The following is a 13,132-nucleotide window of genomic DNA, read 5'->3' on the forward strand; positions in this document are numbered from 1 at the left end:
GGGAAAATTTGCTAGTGTCTTAAGGGGCTATATCTTAGAAATCCGCCGGTCCAATGGTTTTCATTCATGGAAGATTAAATAGTCAAGACTATTTAAGCATTTTATCTGATCAAATTCATCCTATGGTTGCGGAACTGTTTCCGGGGGGGAAATGCAATCTTTCAGGATGATAATGCACCAATTCACACAGCTAAAGTTGTTACTGAAAGGCACAAGGAACATTCTAGTGAATTTGAACATCTTATCTGGCCACCACAGTCCCCAGATCTCAATATTGTTGAACATTTATGGGGTATTTTATCCTCCACCATCATCTCTACAACAACTGGAGACCGTTTTGGCTGAAGAATGGACAAAAATTCCTTTGGAGACAATTCAAACTTTGTACGAGTCCATATCTCGTAGAATTCAAGCTGTAATTACTGCCAAAGGCGGTCCTACCCATGTGATAAATTTGTTTGAAATTTTAAGGTGTTTTGTCCAACCCATGTATAAGAACACCATGGCCAGAACAAAAACAAAATAATGCAAATTCACCACACGAAAAAAATTCCCAAAAGAGAAATCCAAGGGAGACAAACATCCCCAAAATGCCACTCAAGGGTAACGTCCCTTGATTCATTACTTTATTCACGCGAATTTACGAGAATCCCCGTGAACTAAAAGTGGGTGTGTTTTCCCAAATGGAGGCGAAAACCTTTCTCCATGTGATCGGCTTGAAAATTTGTTAAGACACTCGGATATTTTCCTACTTTTCTTAACAAGAAACCAACGGAAGACTTAGTTCACAAAAACACACAGACATTGTGTGTGTGTGTGTATATATATATATATATAATTTCAACAATTGAGGGTAAAATTAATTAATTATTAATCAATTTCACCAAGTATTCAGTATGTAAAGGGACCATTATAGGCGAATTCAAAATATTACATTATATATAAGGGCTTAGTAAAATAAATTACTTTGCCACATACTGAACTCATTAGAAATAGCAGCTAAAGAAATTTCTTCAGCTATTTCTAATACTTAAAGAAGATCTCTCTCAGATAGTGTTTGCCTAAACTAACTCACAAAAGTATGGGGGAAAAAACATTAAAAAATCAAGTGCAAAGGTTATTTGAGAACGTACGTTTCTAGATTAGTCAATTCGACATTTCTTTCTCAGCTCAGCATTCCTTGAATCGGATTTGGGACACTGAAAGTCGGGAGCATACCTTTCGGCTTCTAATCACCTCTAGAATTAGTTTAGGCAAACACTATCTGAGAGAGATCTTCTTTAAGTATTAGAAATAGCTGAAGAAATTTCTTTAGCTGCTATTTCTAATGAGTTCAGTATGTGGCAAAGTAATTTATTTTACTAAGCCCTTATATATATATATATATATATATATATATAGATATAATATATATATATATATATATATATATAATATATATATATATATGTGTGTGTGTGTGTGTGTGTGTGTGTGGTGTGTGTATATATATATATATATGTGTGTGTGTGTGTATGTGTGTGTGTGTATATATATATATGTGTGTGTACATATATATATATATATATATATATTAAAAAAACGTGTAGACCATCATCATGTTATTTAGCCAGAGTTTTCAGACGATACATACACTTCGGAGAATTGCATGAAATTTGTTTTATTTACCATTTTACTGCCTTGGATTTATTTCCTCGTAGTTAAAAATTATTAGATTCTAAAGTTGTGTGACCAAAATGATAACTTGTAATTATGTCAATGTGTATACACACGCGCCCACGCGCGAGTACACACACACACAGATACATACGCACGCACTCACACACACATACGCACACACATACTCACGGTTCCGGGTTTAGGTACCTTGGGCATGTATTTACGTGTTACTGTCGCCTTGCCGTCACATTTTATGAGAGTTGTAAACGAGTGTCACCGTCGTGTGAGTGGTGCCCTTTGTTTCCAAAATTTTGAGAAAAGATATCTGGTGATGGGGAAATATTACTTCACTTGGAAACAGATGGTGGTTGGCAACAGGAAGGGCTTCCAGCCACTGAAAATCTGCCTCAACAGGCTGGCCCCTACAATCACCGGATCTCAGTATAAACCAGGAGTTCCCAACTGTGGTCCACATGGAACCCAGGGGTCCACAGAAGCTTTAAGAAGGTCCACGAGTAAAAAATTGTAAATTTGTGGATCCATGCATAAATTTTGTTTATTAGGAGAGGTACCTGTATTTATAGAAATTTTCAAGATTTGTGTTTCGAATTTATGTTATGACTATAACGAAATTGTTTCATTGTAAGTTATTACTAACCTACAAACAAATATTTTATTTCAAAAATTTACATGTGCATATATGGAGTCCACAAATGATAAGATAGCTCTCAGGGTGTCCACAAGCAAAATAAGGTTGGGAACCCCTGATATAAACGAACAGTTATGGTGCATTTTGTGGAGGCACATGGCCTAGTGGTTAGAGCAGTGGACTCGCGGTCGAGGGATCGCGAGTTCGAATCTCAGACAGAGCGATCTATATGTTTATGAGCGAAACACCTAAGCTCCACGCGGCTCCGGCAGAAGGTAATGGTGAACTTCTGCTAACTCTTTCGCCACAACTTTCTCTCACTCTTTACCTCCTGCATCTTGCAGCTCACCTGCGACGGACCGGCGTCCCGTCCAGGTGGGGAACCTATACGCCAAGGAAACCGAGAAACCGGCCCTTATGAGCCTGGCGTGGCTCGAGAAGGAACAAACAACAACAAAACAATGGTGCATTTTGGAACTGCAAGTGGGGATCCGCTTCCCTCTACCATTCGTTACTGAAAGAGCTAAAGCAAAATAGTAAATTAGGGACCCACAAAAGTATTTTTAAGGGCCACTGAAAAAGCTTTGCTTTAGATGTATTATATTAGTATGTATTGCAAGAAACAGCTCAGTTTCTTTCTCTAACATTTTACATAGTTCAACCTAAAGAAGTCAAGGTGTGAAAAACAAAAAAGGAATTTTAAAAGAAGTATTTATAAAACTGGTTTTGGACATCGAATGGCTGTAGGGGTCCACTAGTATAAAATAGTTATCAAAGGGTTCCATATATATATATATATATATACTTATTCAAAGCAGCAGAAAATTCAACAAAACCTGTTACTCTGAGTTTCCGTTAGGTTTGTTGAATTTTCTGCTGCTTTGAATAAAGCATATTACTCTACCACTGGTATTTGAGTACTCTTTTTTCCACCTTGTTCACATTTATGTGTTTACTCCGGTATATATATAATATAATATATATATATATATAATATATATATATATATATATATATATAGTTCAGAACCCCTGGTTTACAAGATGTACGAGCCAATTCCTCAACATTGTAAGGTTTTGACTGATGCCGAAGATGAACCAACTTCGTGTTGAATAATAAATAAAGCTTCTACTGAACAAAGTGTTTCCTTTATTTTGTACATATCTTTAGGTTGAGTGCGAATGATGTGGAGAGAGCACTTACCTTAGTTGTTTGGACAACGTGCTTTTGCGTCCTCTCCATGAGCAGCCCCAGGAAGTTTCCCTCTGTGGAGGAATTTATTTATTGTTGTAATTTTATTTTGTTACTGTTTTTTATGTACTTTTTTTTACATGCCTTTTATGTAACCCCACATTGTATTGACCTAACGTTTATTTTATATATTTTTTTATGAACCTTAATTGATTAATAAAGAAAATATTATCATCATCCTCCTCCTCATCATCATCATCGTCATCATCAAATAAATACCAGTTGAGTGTTGGAATCGATGTAATTGATTTACCCCTTCACATGAAATTGCTGGCCTTGTGTCAAAATTTGAAGCTAATATTATTCTTGTTGTTTTCCATCGAGGTCAGTTTTGCCTATTATCTATTCGGGGTCGATAAAATAGATACTAATACACTTGAACTTTCTCTTTTTTTTTTTTTTTTTTTCACGGAACTTATAAATGATACTAAAAAATTTAACGTCAAATAATTTACAGTAATGAGGGAAGATCCGCGCGGGATTTAAAGGAAGGGAAACAACTTTACTTAGTAACTGAAAGTTACATTAGTTAGATTTACGTCCCTTGATTTATTTATTTTTTTACTTGTAAGCGTGAATATCACACAAGAATTCTTGTTAATGAGTTAATTGCTAGAAAGAAGCTAATAAGTTAAATATATTATGACATTTATTTTAAAGGGCTTTTTTTCTGAATAGAAAATATTCAATCAGATCAAAATCTTTTTCGCAAATATTTATTTCCACGTTTCTTTCCGTAAGTGGTCCAGGTCGTTCTGAAGTAACTAAACTAGTTTATGTAATCTTTTACTCTTTTACTTGTTTCAGTCATTTGACTGCGGCCATGCTGGAGCACCGCCTTTAATCGAGCAACTCGATCCCGGGACTTATTCTTTTGTAAGCCCAGTACTTATTCTATCGGTCTCTTTTGCCGAACCGCTAAGTAACGGGGACATAAACACACCAGCATCGGTTGTCAAGCAATGCTAGGGGAACAAACACACTCACACGAACACACACACGCATATACATATATATATATTATATATATATATATATATATATATATACGACAGGCTTCTTTCAGTTTCCGTCTACCAAATCCACTCACAAGGCTTTGGTCGGCCCGGGGCTATAGCAGAAGACACTTGCCCAAGATGCCACGCAGTGGGACTGAACCCGGAACCATGTGGTTGGTTAGAAAGCTACTTACCACACAGCCACTCCTGTGTAATCTTTCACTATATCTTTCATTTATTTAAAAAGTGGTGCGATGATTACAGTTAGAATGTCTTTCGTCATACTCAATCAAGACAGACCAAGGGCTAAACATCGAAGACTGTGACTATTACACTAGCAGAAGAAATAATCTCATCTGTTATTGGCACGAAGCCTTGAAATTTGGGATAGGGGGAAAGTCAATTGCATCGACCCCAGTCCTCAACCGGTTCTTATTTTATCGACTCCGAATGGATGAAAGGCAAAACTGTCTTTGGCAGGATTTGAACACAGAACATAAAGTTAGATAAAATGCTGCTTAGCATTTTGTTTAGCATGCTAACCATTCTGCCAGTTCACAGATAAAATAAAATTGTGATCAGAAAATAATCCTACTCTTTTACTTGTTTCAGTCATTTGACTGCGGCCATGCTGGAGCACCGCATTTAGTCGAGAAAATCGACCCCGGGACTTATTCTTTGTAAGCCTAGTACTTATTCTATCGGTTTCTTTTGCCAAACCGCTAAGTTACGGGGACGTAAACACACCAGCATCGGTTGTCAAGCGATATTGGGTGGGGGGTCAAACACAGACACACAGACATATGCACACACACACATATACATATATATATAATATATATATATATATACACGACGGGCTTCTTTTCAGTTTCCGTCAAACAAATCCATCCACAAGGCTTTGGTTGGCCCAAGGCTATAGTAGAAGACACTTGCCCAAGGTGCCACGCAGTTGGACTGAACCCCCAGAACCATGTGGTTGGTAAGCAAGCTACTTACCACACAGCCACTCCTGCACCTATAAAAAATTTTTTTTTAAATAAAATAGAATTTTTTTCAAAATGGGTAATTTATGTTAGATACTCATTCTTTCTGCTGGTTTCTGTTGCTGGATGGCGGCACAACTGAAAAATATCCCTTATGGGTTTAGTTGACCATATCGACTCCAGCAGGGATTTTCTTAAGTCTGTTATGCATTTTATCAATACATATTTGGCAAACTTGAATTACAGGGTATAAAAGTAAACAAAAACAATGATAAACCTGTGTGCTAATGTATGTATATATAGGCGCAGGACAGGAGTGGCTGTGTGGTAAGTAGCTTGCTAACCAACCACATGGTTCCGGGTTCAGTCCCACTGCGTGGCACCTTGGGCAAGTGTCTTCAGCTATAGGCCCGGGCCGACCAATGCCTTGTGAGTGAATTTGGTAGACAGAAACTGAAAGAAGCCCATCGTACATATGTATATATATATGTGTGTGTGTGTATATTTGTGTGTCTGTGTTTGTCCACCTAGCATTGCTTGACAACTGATGCTGGTGTGTTTACGTCCCCGTCACTTAGCGGTTCAGCAAAAGAGACCGATAGAATAAGTACTGGGCTTACAAAGAATAAGACCTGGGGTCGATTTGCTCAACTAAAGGCGGTGCTCCAGCATGGCCGCAGTCAAATGACTGAAACAAGTAAAAGAGTAAAAGAGTATGTGTTCGTGTGTGTGTGTTTGTACTTACATTAATGTTCTGTTGTGTATATATATATATAAACAAAATTTTGGGGAGGAAGATAATTGATTGCATCTCAACTGGTACTTATTTTATTGATTTTAGTGAAAAGGCTGCTCCTCAGGTGTTTGGCAAAAATCAAAGTGTAGTGTGTGTTGATGGGAGGTGGGTATCATAAAATGGCACTTCTGTTCAGTTTCCATTAACCAAATTCCACTCACAAGGCATTGGTTGACCTGAGACATTAGCAGAAGATGCATACCAAAGTGCCACACCGTGGGACCAAACTTGAAACAGCAGAGTTGCAAAACATAATTCACAAGTACACAGAAATGCTTGCACCTTAAAAGTAAGTCAATAGCAAAACATGAAATTTAACTCACAAAAGCTATGTTCAAATTTGCTGTCCTCTAACGTGATATTTCAGCTGACATTTCTACCAATTCCACCATCCACCCAATTCATTCAAATGTTTTTATTAGTTACTTCCAACATGTGACAGTAATGGTTTTCACATGACAGTAGTATAATTTTGGGAGGAGAAACCCAGCGTCCACCTGCTCCCTCCACAACACTAGTCTCAAAAAGTCTTCATGTGAACGTGACCTGGGTGTTATTGTCGACAGTGATTTGCGTTGGACAAAACACATCGCTAAAATTGTCAAGAAGGCTGAGGGTGTCTTGGCATCACTCACCAAATCCTTTGTGAGCCGCTCTCTGGCTATCTATCTGCAGCTTTATATAGCTATGGCAAGACCTCACCTGGAATTTGCATCACCGGTCTGGAACCCCTATCTTGCCCAGGATATCAATCGTCTGGAAGCTGGTCAGTGACGTGCAACCAAAAGAATACCCTCCATCAGGCATTTGCCATATCCTGAACGCCTTACTTCCCTGGGCATGGACACATTGAAACTCCAACGTCTGGCAGCTGACTTGACAGACACCCATAAAATTATTAACCATCTTACAAACAATAACTCTGAGCATTTTTTCAAACTCCACCCATCTAACACCCATGGACATATTTACAAAGTTAGAAAACAGCACAGCTCCCATGACTTCAGGAAACATTTTTTCATGCTGAGAGTTGCTGAAGCCTGGAACAAACTGCCGGCATCAGTTGTTAGTTGTCAGAGCACTGCATCCTTCAAAACTTCCATGCTTTCTAAGATTCGCCAATACTACACCTGATTTTCTCCCCTCCATACACACACAAGCATGTATCTGACTCATACATTGTTCGCTTTCCAGACATTTTTACATTACTGCATGTACTTTATATGCACTTTCTGACAAGTTGTGGTGCACCTGAGCACTGTATAAAAAAAATTTCATTATTATTATAATTCTGTGTTATTAGGAACCAGTTACTTTTTGTACTCATCTCAGTACATAAATGCAAGAAGGCTGCAAGAGAAGATATCACACTAAGTGTAAGATACCACATCAACTACATTGATCTGAGACTGAGGATTTAATATTGTCTCTGTTAGAGGCACAAAGCCTGAAAAATTGGTGGAGACGGGTAGTTGATTGTATTGACCACAGTGCTCAACTGGTACTAATTTTATCAACTTGAAAGGTAAAAGTTGACCCTGGAAGAATTAAAACTTGGAATGTACATAAAGTCAGAGGAATAGCCACTAAACATATTGTCCAGCATGCTGATTATTCTGCTAGTGCAGTGCTTTTAGATGAATGTTTAATATCAACCGTATTGATCTCACTGTAAAGGAGTGCAGATGGCCCTGTGGTTAGGCAACTGGGCTCTTGATCATTAGGTCATGAATTTGATTCCCTGTCCAGAATGTGCATTATGTCCTTGGGCAAGACACTTTACTTCATGTGGCTTCAGTTCACCCAGCTGGCTAAAATGAGTAAGAAGATCAACAGTGACTGGTCAGTGGCAATTTAGTGAGGCAGCATCAAAGAGTTGGTGATATAACCAAAACTTTCAGGCTTCAAGAAGGATATATACCCAGCAGGGGACTGCTACATCCTATCTTGACCCTTTATATATATATATATATATATTATCATGTAACGTCTGTTGTTCATATCTATAAGTATACATCACCCTGTGATGCGCTTGGATACATTATTAGTGATGTTTCCTGGTGTCATTGATTTGGGTCTTGCAACAATCAAACACCTTCACCCAGGTGACCCAGCCAGGGTTGATGAAGCCCTGACCTGTGTCCAAGTATCACTACTGGCTCAAACCTCCTGGTTAGTACTGTGGAATCTGCAAGAATGATGCCATCTCCCTATTCTAAATGCGAAAAAAAACCCCAAGAAACTATGTATTTTTGGAGAGATTACAGCTGAATAAATTCACCAAGGAAAGATGGTTGGTGAAATGACATTTAACACTTAAGCATTTAAATTGGCCAAAATATTATGTTTTATCTTCAAACTGGTTAGATTTGGCCTTCCATACCTATCCCTAATGTCATTTTAAAAATGAAAAAAAAAAAAAAATAGATAATCACATTATCGAAATCTCAAAGCTACGAAATAATGTATCATTAATTTAAAATTACATGAATACATAAGCATTACATTTGACAGAGCAATCTGAATACTAAAGGGTTTGACTCTAAAATTAAAGGGGGATAACTAAATACAAGACATTTATAGCTGGAATATACATTATATATCCAGGGGGGCACAGCTTCCTTAATTTCTTTCTAGTCTTCACAGGTCACCTGTATTCAGGGCCCACATCTCACCACCATGGAAGTTAATTTTTATCAGGGTAAATGGTGCAAACAGGGTGAGGTACATTGTTATAGGGCCAAAAGAAAGTTATTAAAATTTGAACTCGCCTCTCCCTCTCTTCCTCTGACTGGGATAACCATGGGTTTCTTCTACAGTAAGGCACCTGTTTCTGTCCCTCCATCATAGCCTCACTGCTTATCCCCTGGCAAGTGGAGGCGCAATGGCCCAGTGGTTTGGGCAGCGGACTCGCAGTTTCGATTCCCAGACCGGGCGTTGTGAGTGTTTATTAAGCGAAAACACCTAAAGCTCCACAAGGCTCCGGCAGGGATGGTGGTGATCCCTGCTGTACTCTTTCACCACAACTTTCTCTCACTCTTACTTCCTGTTTCTGTTGTACCTGTATTTCAAAGGGCCGGCCTTGTCACTCTCTGTGTCACGCTGAATATCCCCGAGAACTACGTTAAGGGTACACGTGTCTGTGGAGTGCTCAGCCACTTACACGTTAATTTCACGAGCAGGCTGTTCCGTTGATTCGGATCAACCAGAACCCTCGTTGTCGTAACTGACGGAGTGCTTCCAAAAAATCCCCTGGCACAAAGTCACCTCCCTCAATACCATTCCCTCTCGCAGTTAAGAGATCTTTGTTGAGCAAGTTATTTAGTGACCTCGCTGGTACTGGTGCCTGGTAAAAGCCATCCAGTAGATGCTGCAACGTAGCTGACATCAAGAAGGGCATCCAGCCATAGACACAATGCCAAAGTAGATAGTAGAGCTAGGTGCAGTCTTCTGGTTTGCCAGTTTCTACCAAACCCAACCCATGCCAGCATGAAAAATGGACATTAAATGATGATGATGATGATTATCATCGTCATCGTTTAATGTCCGCTTTCCATGCTAGCATGGGTTGGACGGTTCAACTGGGGTCTGGGAAGCCCGAAGGCTGCACCAGGCCCAGTCAGATCTGGCAGTGTTTCTACAGCTGATGATGATGATAAATGATAACAATGACTATGTACTCAATAATCCAGTTATTATAATCCACAAAGCTGAACTGGCCAATCTTTAAAAAGAAACAAAGAAAGGTGGAGTTTAACCCTTTCGTGACCAACCCAGCTGAAACCATCTCTGGCTCTGAGTACAAATAACTTGTTTTCATAAGTTTAGAATTAAAATCTTCCACCAAACCTTAGTCACAATTCATGTTCCTAACACTAGCTTAATGATAACTAAGTTATTTTACTAAATTCTTTGTTATATTTTAAATTAATTGAAAGAAACATAGAGCATCTCAAAATAAATACAGTAACGAAAGGGTTAATAATTTAAAAAATTATTTTACTTTGAAAAACATGACACTACTTGTGATAAAACAAACTGTGATAACAGAAACTAATAACTAAAAATTTATTTTGTTTTTAGTCTTTTTTATATTTCTGAAATAGTACAAATAGTTTCATTATATGTGAAACAGAGAGAAACATTATGAAAGTCTATAATGAACACATGAACACTTTCACACTCGATTGAATTAATTCGACTTGGCATGTCAGGTCAGAAAGGTTGTCAGTGTGGCATTCCGATTCCAGTAACCTGCCAACCATTGTTCTATAATTTGACATAGCACAGAGTTTCTGTGGGAACACATTAACAAGAATTCAGCTAAGATCTATAATGCAGTGTGCTGGATTGATCCAGCAGAACATTTTCAAGAAAATGAAAGAAAGACTTAATATTTTGTGTGATTAGATGAAATACATTAGTAATGTGATTGATAAAATACCCACCATTGGCATATGTGACTGATGAAATATCCATTATTGGCATGTAGTGGATAAGGACCAATGTTTCTATGAGAATAAAAGCTCTGAATTTTCATGAGTCTAACATTGCTGTAACTAGGGAAAGGACTTAGTTTAAAATTTCAAGTATGATGTCAGACCAAAAATAGTTATACAACAAAGTTGTATAGGAGCTCCTTCCCAACTGTCAGTATACATAATACAACTTCAGGAAGAAAGCCAATTTTCATATTAAAGATGTGCATTCATTTGATGTGATCCAAGTATATCAGAAATATACGCTTTTTTTGTATCTTTTATTCAAGAAGTCTTATGGAGCTTCCAAGAATATTAAGAGGGAAGGAAATGGTATTCTCAAACTGGAGATCTGGCACGATTGATTGCAACAAAGTGAACACCACTAAAAGTACCAAAGGTGCCATCAGATGGGGGTGTTGAACAAGGAAACAGGTTATGTTTATAAGAAATGAACAGCTTACAGAATGGCTGGGTGTGTTTAAGGTTGTTGTTATGAATTATGATTCATCTGAGCTGAAAAACCCACTCCCCAGACCATGAACTATTTCTGCCTTTCTTTACAGTGCTCTGCAGACAGCTGAGATTCTATTTCTCATTAGGATGTTTCACACACATTTTGCAAATCCAAACCAGCAAAACTCGGATTAGGCCATTCACCCCACAAGAATCCACTCTGTAAGGGCCAATCTATTTGAGCCCTGATGAATTCAAAGCATGCTTTACAGTTTTCCTCAGATATTATTGGCACTCTGCTTGTGACACATTCCAATTAATCCAGACTACTTGGTTCATTTGCAGACAGTTCTCATTGATTGCTTTAATGCTGTGCAAGTCTTCATTCTACTTGATATCAACTGCAGACATATTCAGTAGTTGACTTCTAACATTCTGTGAATAAATATCTCTGCTGTTGAGGATGTTTTTAATGGTCTAATACATCCAGGACAATCATAATGACAGTGTCTCTGTAGGTGATACAGCTTTCACACCTGACAACACCTGAGATACAAAGTAATGCTCTGTAATAAACAGTGTTCTTGTGTAGCAACTAGTATAATACTGTAACAATGTATGATGGTTTCATCATGAATTTTAATTAAAGTTTGCAACTCTTTACTTGTGGTTCTAAATTAATGGAATTGTGAAATTTAAAACCATGGAAGACTTTTGAAAAAATTATTCAAATTAAATATTATTCAAATAAATTTTTATAATTTGTTTTAGGTGCTGATAAATTTCTTCATATTATCAATATGTATTGATTATACTATTTGAAAACAATAAAAAATTCAAAAATCTACTTAATGGTTCTAAATTCATAGCAGCCAGTATGACGGTGTGTGTCTTTCAGCTTTTATGTGTGGCCATGCTGAAGCACCTCCCTGAAGGTCAAACAAATCAACACCGGTACTTATTTTATTGGTCCTTATTCTATAGGTTTGTTTTACTGAACCATTAAGTTACAGGGACATAAACAAACCAACACACATATGTACATACAATGGGCCGCTTCCTGTTTCTATCTGCCAAATCCATTCACAAGGCTATAGGAGATTCTTGCCCAGGTGTTGCACAGTAGAGCTGAACCCCAGACCACATGATTGGGAAACCAGCTTCTTAACTACATGGCAACACGTGTGTGTGTGTGTATATATGTATATATATATACATACTCTTTTACTTGTTTCAGTCATTTGACTGTGGCCATGCTGGAGCACCGCCTTTAGTCAAGCAAATCGACCCAGGACTTATTCTTCGTAAACCTAGTACTTATTCTATTGGCATCTTCTGCTGAACCGCTAAGTTACGGGGACGTAAACACACCAGCATCAGTTGTCAAGCGATGTTGGGGGGGACAAACACAGACACACAAACACACACATACATATATATATATACATATCTATATATATATATATATTATATCTATATATATATATATATATATATATATAATATATATATATATACATATATATGACGGGCTTCTTTCAGTTTCCATCTACCAAATCCACTCACAAGGCTTTGGTCGGTCCAAAGCTATAGTAGAAGACATTTGCCCAAGATGCCACGCAGTGGGACTGAACCTGGAACCAAGTGGTTTGTAAGCAAGCTACTTACCACACAGCCACTCCTATGCCTATATATATATACATATATATATATACTGTAACGAACTTGGGGCAGAATAAGGACTGCTCCTCCTATGTATCATGTTTCACAGTAGAACTGAACCTAAGACCACATGACTTGGAAACAGGCTTCTCAACCACACAGCAACACATGTGCATATATATATATATATATATATA

The sequence above is a fragment of the Octopus sinensis genome, linkage group LG8 (genome assembly GCF_006345805.1).
Source record: "Octopus sinensis linkage group LG8, ASM634580v1, whole genome shotgun sequence".
Classification (NCBI taxonomy): domain Eukaryota; kingdom Metazoa; phylum Mollusca; class Cephalopoda; order Octopoda; family Octopodidae; genus Octopus; species Octopus sinensis.